At 45.5% G+C, this 10655-nt stretch overlaps 1 pseudogene; it reads left to right on the top strand.

The window, feature by feature from the left end:
- The first annotated feature begins 886 nt into the window (after positions 1-886).
- On the top strand, positions 887-2159 carry LOC101279189 (mortality factor 4-like protein 1; annotated as a pseudogene).
- The last annotated feature ends 8496 nt before the right edge of the window (positions 2160-10655 follow it).

The raw sequence follows: 10655 nt of genomic DNA, 5'->3' as shown, positions 1-10655 counted from the left end.
ACCTGCCAATGCAGGGGACATGGGTTCGAGCCCTGGTCCAGGAAGATCCCACATGTCGTGGAGCAACTAAGCCCATGTGCCACAACTACTGAGCCTGTGCTCTAGAGCCTGTGTGCCACGACTACTGAGCCCACGTGCCACAACTACTGAAGCCCACGCGCCTAGAGCCCATGTTCCGCAGCAAGAGAAACCACAGCAATGAGAAGCCTGCCCACCTCAACAAAGAGTAGCCCCCGCTCTCTGCAACTAGAGAAAGCCCACGTGCAGCAACAAAGACCCAACACAGCCGAAAATTAAAAAACAAAAACAAAAAACAAATGCTGTCCACCCCAAGATGTAAAGAGTTTAGTATTTGTCACTCCATTCTTCACAAGAGAAAAGCTGAACCAATGGTAAAATCAACTCTTCTTAGATCCATTAGTGAATGGAGGTCACAGGGCAAACTGCAGCCCCCAAAACTGGAGAGACGGGCAAATGCAGAGAATCAGTAGACAAGGAGCAGAAGCCTCAGAAAACAGGAAAACAAACCGTGCTTGACTTACTGCTGGAGGCTGAGCATGGACTAGCTTGAGAGTTAAAAACTCCTGGGGCGGGGCGGGGTGGCCTTCCCTGATGGCACAGTGGTTGAGAGTCTGCCTGCTGATGCAGGACACATGGGTTCGTGCCCCGGTCCGAGAAGATGCCGCGGAGCCGCTGGGCCCGTGAGCCATGGCCGCTGAGCCTGCCGCGTCCGGAGCCTGTGCTCCGCAACAAACTCCTGGGGAAAAATCGGCCCGGATGTAGAGCTGGAGGTGCCTGAAGGCGTGTCTGACGCGGAGCTGGGCGGGGTAGAGAGTAGGGGACAGTAGTCGTCGGGATGGTGGGAGAAGGACGAGGGGGCGGCAATCACTTAAAATTGGTGCCGAAGCAGGACCGGAAGCCTAAATTCCAGGAGGATGAGAGAGTGCTGTGCTTCCGTGGACCTCTTCTTTATGAAGCAAAGTGTGTATAGGTGGCCATAAAGGATAAACAGGTGAAATACTTTATACATTACAGTGGTTGGAATAAAAATCGAGATGAATGGGTTCCAGAAAGCGCAGTACTCAAATACGCGGACACCAATTTGCAGAAACAACAAGAACTTCAAAAAGCCAGCCAGGAGCAGTATGCAGAGGGGAAGATGAGAGGGGCTGCCCCTGGAAAGGAGACTTCTGGTCTGCAACAGAAAAGTGTTGACATGAAAACAAAAAAGAACCAACAGAAAACACCTGGAAATGGAGATGGTGGTAGCACCAGTGAGACACCTCAGCCTCCTACAAGAAAAGGGCCCGAGGAGACCCGATTGTTGAAAATGAGGAAATATTCATGAACAGAGTTGAAGTTAAAGATTCCTGAAGAACTAAAACCATGGCTTGTTGATGACTAGGACTTAATTACCCGGCAAAAACAGCTCTTTTATCTTCCTGCCAAGAAGAATGTGGATTCCATTCTAGAGGATTTTGCAAATTATGAGAAATCTCGAGGAAACACAGATAATGAGTATGCTGTTAATGAAATTGTGGCAGGGATAAAGGAATACTTCAGTGCAATGTTGGGCACCCAGCTACTCTACAAATTTGAGAGACCACAGTATGCTGAAGTTCTCACAGATCACCCCGATATGCCTATGTCTCCGGTGTACAGAGTGCCACAACTACTGAGATTATTTGTACGTATCGGAGCAATGTTGGCCTATACACCTCTGGATGAGAAGAGCCTTGCTGTATTACTGAATTATCTTCATGATTTCCTAAAATACCTGGCAAAGAACTCTGCAACTTTGTTTAGTGCCAGTGATTATGAAGTGGCTTCTGAATACCATCGGAAAGCTGTGTGAGGTGCTTACACTCACTCATGTTTGGATCTCTGTAAACACATCTTTGTTTCTTAGTGCTTCTCTTGTACAAATGATGCACTTTGGAAATGTTAGTGTATAACAGAAGTGATGTTTGTTTTCTGTTTGATTTTAAACAGCAAATAAAAGGGGTTACGGCTCCTTTTTCCTTTTCTTTTTTTTCATTTCAAAGTTGCTACCAGTGTATTCAATGATGGACAACAGAGAGACGTACTGTAGAGTGTTTTATTGCTTAGTTGACAAAGCTGCTTTTGAATGCTGGTGGTTTTATTCCTCTGACACTACACACTTTATAATATGTTAACACTATATGACAAAATGCTAGTTCCTAGTGCCTAAGGTTCAATTCAGTGTGTATAACTGAACACACTCATCCATTTGTGCTCCCCCTTTTTTTTATGGTGCTGACAGTAAAGACCCCGTCCTTTGCAAGTCATCTATGTTGTTCCTTAGGCATTTTATCTTTGCTCAGATTGTCAGAGAATGGTGGCTTGTTTCATGGTTTTCGTATTTGTGTCTAATGCACATTTTAACATGATAGACGCAATACATTGTGTAGCTACCGTTTTCTGGAAAAGTCAATCTTTTAGAAATTGTTTTTCAGATCTTCAATAAATTTTTTCTCTAAATTTCAACAAAACAAAACAAAACAAACCCCCAAAACTCCTGGGGACCCAGTCTTAGCGGGGTCCTCCTACTTTCTTGAGCTTTTCACACAGGTGCCCCACCAGAAGGAAGAGAAAGTTTCCTTCCCGTTTAGACACAGGGAGGTGAAAAGTAACCATCTGAAATACACTGAGAGTGTTCTGTTTAAAAAAAAAAAAGCCTGCTTTCAAGGGGAATTATTTTAGCCAAGTCTACTGTGACCAGCTCAAAGGCGATTAGACAACTCAGCCCCCTCAAACCTTCCTGTCATAAGGGGAGGAAAAACAGAGGGACAGAGGCTAAGAAACTCCTCTGAGGGTCACAGTCCAGAGGTTCAGGCTCAATAAAAAGAAAAAACAAACCCTGAAATTTAATTTTAAGATTATTGAATGTTTCCCCTCCACAAAGCCTTCCACCACACCCATACGACTCCAGTGGATTACAACTCTATTTAAGAGAGAGTTTCTAGGGAAACCCAGAGACAACAAGGAAGACAAAAAATGAAGATACTGGAAGAAATCAAAGCCTCTGACACCTACAGGGGCAGCAAGCATTAAACACAGACTAACTCTTAACCAGATAAACATGACACTTCATAGTAAAAGATTATTTATCTCAGCTCCTGTTATCTGATACATCATGTCCAACTTTCTACAAAAAGTATAAGGGAAAAAAAAAGCAGGAAAAACACAATCTGAAGAGACAGAGTAAGCTTGAGAACAAGATTAAGATGTGACAGAGAATCTGGAATTATCAGACTAGGTGAATACATGACATCATGCCTTCATCAAAACCCATAGAACTGCATAACATAAACAGTGAATTCTATTCTACAAACTATTACAGCATTTGGTTAATATTAATGTATCAATATTGGCTCATCAATTGTTACAGAGGTACCACACTAGCCTAAGATGTTAAAGATAGGGGAAACTGTGTGGAGGAGAAGAGGCCTGTGGGAAATGTCTGTACTATATGCTCTATTTTCCCATAACTAAAGTCTACTATATTTTTAAAAATACACATTTGTTCATTCATTCAGAAATATTCATTGAGTACCCACCCATGCCAAGCACTCTTGTAGGTTTTGGAGTGAGTAGAGTATATGACACAAGCCAAGTTCCTGCTGTCCTCTGGAGCTTATGTTCCAGTGGGTGGGGAGGTTGGGGTGATAGTGGTACAAACTATAAATAAACAAGATAACTGCAGAGTGACATGAAGACAAAACAACAGGTGGTGAGCTGGAGGCTTCCTGGCTGGTCTGGGAGGAACTTTCTCAGCTGAGGACATCTGGGCTGAGATCTGAGCTATGAGAAGTCTGAGGCCAAGAGTTCCTAGAGGGTGGGGATACAAAAATAGTTACTAATTACGAAGGGAACCAGAGTAGCTTTACAGTGACCAATACTGGCAGAGGTCGTCTTAACCAAGCAATGCGAGGTCGTCTCAACCAAGCAATGCAATCAAACACCATCAACGATGGAACGAAGTCAAATTCCACACCACTCAACAGGGAGCAATACCATATCTGTGACACTTCTGTCAAATGTGCGTAACCAGAGAGAGGGACATTCTCCAAAATCTCTGGCCCCAGTCTCCTAAAGTCACGGAGGTTAAGTTGTGACGGTCAAAGTCTGAGGAATCATTCAAGACTAAAGGAAACTAAAGAGACATGACAACTAAATGCAATCTGTGACTTTGAGATAGATCCTTTTTTTTTTGCCCTGTTTATCTATTTTATACTCATTAGCTTGCATCGGCCAATCCCAAACTCCTAATTTATCCCTAGCTCCAAGCCCCCTCCAACTTTCTCCTTTAGTAACCATAAGCTATGTCTTTAAGCACTTTAAATTTAGTTTCACTATTTGAAAAATATTGTATTATTTTTAAGAACTATCCGTTGATTATATTCTACTTCAAATGTATTAGTTTTTAACCCTTTTATTCCTATTTGCAGTACTTTATTTTTTCTAATTTTTTTAAACATCTTTATTGGAGTATAACTGCTTTACAATGGTGTGTTAGTTTCTGCTTTATAACAAAGTGAATCAGTTATACATATACATATGTTCCCATATCTCTTCCCTCTTGCGTCTCCCTCCCTCCCACCCTGCCTATCCCACCCCTCCAGGCGGTCACAAAGCACCGAGCTGATCTCCCTGTGCTATGCGGCTGCTTCCCACTAGCTATCTACCTTACATTTGGTAGTGTATATATGTCCATGCCTCTCTCGCGCTTTGTCACAGCTTACCCTTTCCCCTCCCCATAGACCTAGAGTCTGTCATACAGAGTGAAGTAAGTCAGAAAGAGAAAGACAAATACCGTACGGTAACACATATATATGGAATTTAAGGGAAAAAAAAAGTCATGAAGAACCTAGGGGTAAGACAGGAATAAAGACACAGACCTTCCAGAGAGACGGATCCTTTTAATCAGAGAGGGCATGACCAGTGACACTTGAAGAGGGTCAGAGGATTAGACGGTATTCACGTATCAAAGTTGAGTTCCTGATTGTGAGGCTGTATTGTAGTTTATATAGAAGTGTGTTCTTGTTTGTAGGAAATAAACACAAAAGTATTTAGGGGTGACGGAGGCACCAGAAAATGGTTCAGAGATAAAGGGCTCTGTACTGTAGTTCAACTTTTCTGTAAGTTTGTGATTGTTTAAGAATAAAATTTTATTGAAGATGTACCAAGAAGGAAGCAGCGAGGTAATACAATTTTGGGTCTTTGTGGAAAGGTATGAGCTGGAATTATACATTTGCGCATCATCAGCATAGAGCTGAAATGTTAAATAATCAGTTGTGTGGGGTCACCTAAAGAACAGATGGAGAAGACAGATGAGCACCGGGCCCCTGGGTCTCACCAATGTTTAGATGGCCAGGAGGGAAGCAAGGCAAAAAAAAAAACAAGCAAAAAAAAGTCATACATGATCAGTGTGGTTGGGAGGAAACCAAGAGACTAGATGTCATGGAAGCTGAGAGAAGAGAATTTCTTGATCACTTCTGTTGAATGTGTTGAGGGATTAAGTAAGACTAACTAGTGACCAGGGCTTTGCCACTCAGAGGCTGCCAGTAATCTTTTTTTTTTTTTTTTTTTTTTTTTGCTGTACGCGGGCCTCTCACCGTTGTGGCCTCTCCTGTTGCGGAGCACAGGCTCCGGACGCGCAGGCACAGCGGCCATGGCTCACGGGCCCAGCCGCTCCGCGGCATGTGGGATCTTCCTGGACAGGAGCACGAACCCGTGTCCCCTGCATCGGCAGGCGGACTCTCAAACTCTGCGCCACCAGGGAAGCCCTATCGGTAATCTCTTGATAAGAGCTGTCTCAGTGGAGCCCAGTTAGAGAAGAGGCTGAATAATGGCTCCCAAAGATGTCTACATCATGACCCCCAGAATCTGTGACTATGTTTACTTATGTGGTAAAAGGGACTTTGCAGATGTGATTAAAGATCTTGAGAAGGGCAGATTATCTTGGATTATTTGGGTGGGCTCAGGGTAATAATGAGGCCTATTTAAAAGGGAGGTAGGAGGATCAGAGTCAGAGAAAGAAGATGTGAGAACAGAAGGAGAGGCCAGACATTGGAAGATGCTGTCCTTGAAGACGGAGGATAGGAGCCGTGAGCCAGTGGCTGCTGGTGACCTGCGGAAGCTAGAAAAGGCAAGGACATGGACCTTCCCCTATAGTCTCCAGAAGACACAGCCCTGCTGTCATCTTGATTTTAGGGCTGACCTCAAAAACTGTAAGATAATAAATTTGTTTTAAGCGGCTGAGATTGTACTAATTTCTTATAGCAGCAGTAGGAAAGCAACACAAGGAGAGAGGGTTAGGAACAAAGATGGGAGGTGAGAAAGGAGAGGAAACAACTTTGAAGAAGTTTTGTTGTGACAGTGAGCAGAGGAAAGGGGTGGGAGCCAGGGTGGGCCATGGGTATTCATGGGTCATTGAGTATTTTTAATTTTTAATTAATAGACTTAATTTTCTTTTTCTTTTTTTGCGGTACACGGGCCTCTCACCGTTGTGGCCTCTCCCGTTGCAGAGCACAGGCTCCGGACGCACAGGCTCAGTGGTCATGGCTCACGGGCCCAGCCACTCTGCGGCATGTGGGATCTTCCCGGACCGGGGCACGAACCCGTGTCCCCTGCACCGGCAGGCGAACTCTCAACCACCGCGCCACCAGGGAAGCCCTAATAGACTTAATTTTTAAAGGCAGTTTTAGATTTATAGAAAAATTGCGTGGAAAGTACAGAGAGTTCCCATCTTACCCCTCCCTCCAGTTTCCTCTATTAATATCTTGTAATAGTGTGGTACATTTGTTACAATTGCTGAGCCATTCGTTCATCACTGGTCCAATTGCTGAGTGGATATATTGTTATTAACTAAAGTGCCTGGTTTACATTAGGGTTCACTCTTCATGCTGTACATTCTATGAGTTTTAACAAATGTATAATGTCATGTACTCACCATCACAGTACCACACAGAGTTAGTTTCTACAAATGCCCTGTGCTGCATCTGTTTGTTCCTCATTTTCTCCTCCTTAGCCCCTGGCAACCACTGATCTTTTTACTGTTTCCATACTTCTGCTTTTTCTAGCATGACATACAGTTGGAATAATACAGTACATAGACATTTCAGACGGGCTTCTTTCCCTTAGCAATATTCATTTAAGGTTTCTCCATGTCTTTTTGTAACTTGATAGTACCTTTCTTCTTAGTGCTGAGTAATATTCCATTGTACGGATGTACGACAATTCGTTTATCCATTCATCTATTGAAAGACATTTTGGTTGCTTCCAGGTTTGGGCCATTATGAATAAAGCTGCTATAAACATCCATGTTGGACTTCCCTGGTGGCGCAGTGATTAAGAATCCGCCTGCCAATGCAGGGGACACGGGTTCAATCACTGGTCCGGGAAGATCCCACATGCCACGGAGCAACTAAGCTGGTGCACCACAACTACTGAGCCTGCGAGCCACAACTAGTGAGCCCACGTGCCACAACTACTGAAGCCTGCACACCCAGAGCCCGTGCTCCGCGACAAGAGAAGCCACCACAATGAGAAACCCGCACACCGTAACGAAGAGTAGCCCCCGCTCGCCGCAACTAGAGAAAGACCGCGCGCAGCAACGAAGACCCAACACAGCCAAACATAAATAAATAAATTAATTTAAAAAAATCCATGTGCAGGTTTTTGTGTGAACGTTTTCAACTCATGGGTAAATGTCAAAGAGTGCAATTGCTGGATTGTATTTTAAGAGTTATATTTAGTTTTGTAAGAAACTACCGAATGGTCTTCCAAAGTGGCCGCACCATTTTGCATTTCCATCAGCAAGGGATGAGAGTTCTCGCTTCTTCATGTCCTCACCAGCATTTGGTGCTGTCAGTGCTTTGCATTTTAGCCATTCTAATAGGTGTGTAGTGGTATCTCGTTGTTTTAAGGGATGGGTACTTTTAAGATGGGAGATTACTATGCATGTTCACAGTCTATTGAGAATGGTCCTATAGAGAGTGGTAAATTGATAATGGGGAAGAGAGGAGATAAAGGCAAGAGTGAAATTGTTGAGATAAGAGGGGGGAATCCAGGAACACTGGAGGGGCTGGTCTTAGGTAGAGGCGATGTTTTGCCTTTTGTAACAGGAGAAAGGAAGGCAGAGAGAGGGTAGATTTGGAGGCAAAAGGTAAGAGAATGCCTGACAACTTTTGCTTTTTGCAGGAAGTATGTGGCAATGTCATCTGCTGAAAATAAGTGTGTGGACAATACTCTCGTATATCAAAGACTTCATAATGGGAGGGGACCTGTGAAGGAATTCCTCTGGACTGAAGAGAGTACTCATAGGGGTTTGACCCTTCCCTTCATAAAATCCACGCCCCTACACCTCTCTACTCTCTTGGGGGTGGGGGGAGTTCAGTGGAAAGAACGCCAAATTAGGAGTCCAAGACCTGCCTCTGGTCTCAACCCTGGCATGAACAGCCCATTGGTCAAGTTTACTTCTGAGGTCAGAGGCTTAGCTCTAACTTGCACTTGGTGGCTCCGGGCTAAGATTCTAGGTGCTATGCTCATGATAAGCTATGAGTTCTCCCTCAAACTTGCATGTGTGACAATGCTGGAGTCAGCTCCTCCCCTGAGTCTCTGACTGAGAAACCCCCAACTGTAGTTTGACCACATTTAGCCTCTCTCTGTGCAGCTGCCCTCCTTAGCCCAGGCAAGTGGAGTAAAGGAGCAGCGAGGAGCTGCTTCTTTCAACTCAGCTGCAAGCTGTCTCTACTAATAGCAGTTCAGGGCATTGCAGCCTTGGCACCTCGTGCCCCTGTGAGTGATGAAGAGTGGATGCCCCCAACCTCAACTAAGGGACTAAGCCACAGGCACATGACTCTCTTTCCCCACTTCTGATTCTCAGCATGACTCATTTCCTTCCTCTTCCCCACGCTTTTTAAGCCAGCATTGCCCTCTACCTTGGCTCTAACCATACCCTCACCTTGTGGGGTATGTACCAGGGCCTTGTGGCCACTGCAGTTGAATGCAGTTGAGATCATCCCCCACGCTTGCTTGAGAGATGGGTGCCACCAGGGCTTGAAAGGAAAGAAAAAAAGAAATGAGGGGATTTGAGACAACTTTCTCATCTGGAACATGCCTGATAGACCATGTGATTCCTGAGGTCTCTTGAAACTTTGTATTGTGGCAATGGATTAATTTTGCACATACATTGATAAACATCATCTAGCGAGTGACTACATAAATGTAGGTTGATTTAAAAAAAAAAACCCTAAACCTCATTGTTTTCTCTCGTACCCCAAGTCTCCCAATGGCCCATGACCATCTGTTGGGAGAACTCTGTGCATAGAAAGCTGTTGGATTCCCAGGAGACCCCGCTTTTCTATGGGAGTAGCCCCAAAAGGCAGGTAGCCCATATGAGGCTGGCAAGGGCAGATCAAGGTCCTTGGACTCAAACCTAGGCCCCCGTGCGTCCCTGGGAAGCAACAACCCAGGGAGAATTCAGTCCGTGTCTACAGAGGGAAAACTGTAAGAAACTCCAAGACAAATGCTGTGAGCCCTCTTGATGGGATTAGTGCCCTCTTAAGAAGAGGGAGAGGGCTTCCCTGGTGGCGCAGTGGTTGAGAGTCCGCCTGCCGATGCAGGGGACACGGGTTCGTGCCCCAGTCCGGGAAGATCCCACATACCGCGGAGCAGCTAGGCCCGTGAGCCATGGCCACTGAGCCTGCGCGTCCAGAGCCTGTGCTCCACAAAGGGAGAAGGCACAACAGTGAGAGGCCCGCATACCGCAAAAAAAAAAAAAAAGAAGAGGGAGAGATGACAGTTTGGGGCAGAGAGAGTTGGAAGTATGGGGGTCATTGAAGAAGTTTCCAGGAGGGAATTGGTTCTATGCACCCAGAGTGAAGAAGACTTCGGCTGCAAGGAAGGATTTGGAGACCAGCAGTGTGCCAATGGCCACTGATGCTGTGAGAGCAGATGAGCTGCTCCAGAGAGATTAGGGAGTAGGGCCCAGGGATGTGAGGACAGAGCAGCAAGCAACCTCAACATGTACAGAACAGCAGAGGAAGATGAGCCTGTGGATGAGACAGGAAAGGAGGGTCAGGGAGATGACAGAGAAAGCAGGGAGCTGTTGCAGCTGCCAAGGGAAAAGGATGCATGGAGGAAGTGGTCCAGAGTCAAAGGGCACCGCAATGTCAGGAGAGTTAAGGGCTGAGCAGTTGCCTGTGACCTGGTGGAGCACACGTGTTGTCCAGTTGGGAGGGCGAAAGCATGGGCTGGGGACTGAGACCAAGAATGTAGGGGGCTTGTTTGCAGGAAGTTTTGCTGGGAAAGCGTGGGAGGGAGCTAGTGTTGCACGTGTGGGGTGTAGGGAGGAGAGAGGTCCTGCTTCATTCTCACCCTTTTTCTTCCGCAAGTGGGAGAGCCCTGAGTGTGTTTAAAGGCTGGTGCAAAGGACCTAGCAGCACTTGGGAGGGGCAGGCAACAGAAAACCAGGAAGCCTGAGGTCTGAGTGGGTGGAAGTGCCAGGCGATCTCCCCAGATATGTTCAGACAAGGCGTTTCTGAGAACAAATGGTAATTTCTACTTACATTTTGGAAGGTTTCCGGGGTGACGAGTTTGTCCTGAAGAAATCAGTCACTGCCTCTTTG

The sequence above is a fragment of the Orcinus orca genome, chromosome 5 (genome assembly GCF_937001465.1).
Source record: "Orcinus orca chromosome 5, mOrcOrc1.1, whole genome shotgun sequence".
NCBI classification, from domain to species: domain Eukaryota; kingdom Metazoa; phylum Chordata; class Mammalia; order Artiodactyla; family Delphinidae; genus Orcinus; species Orcinus orca.
Note: the sequence above shows the minus strand (reverse complement) of the source record. Positions and strands in the feature narration are given on the sequence as shown.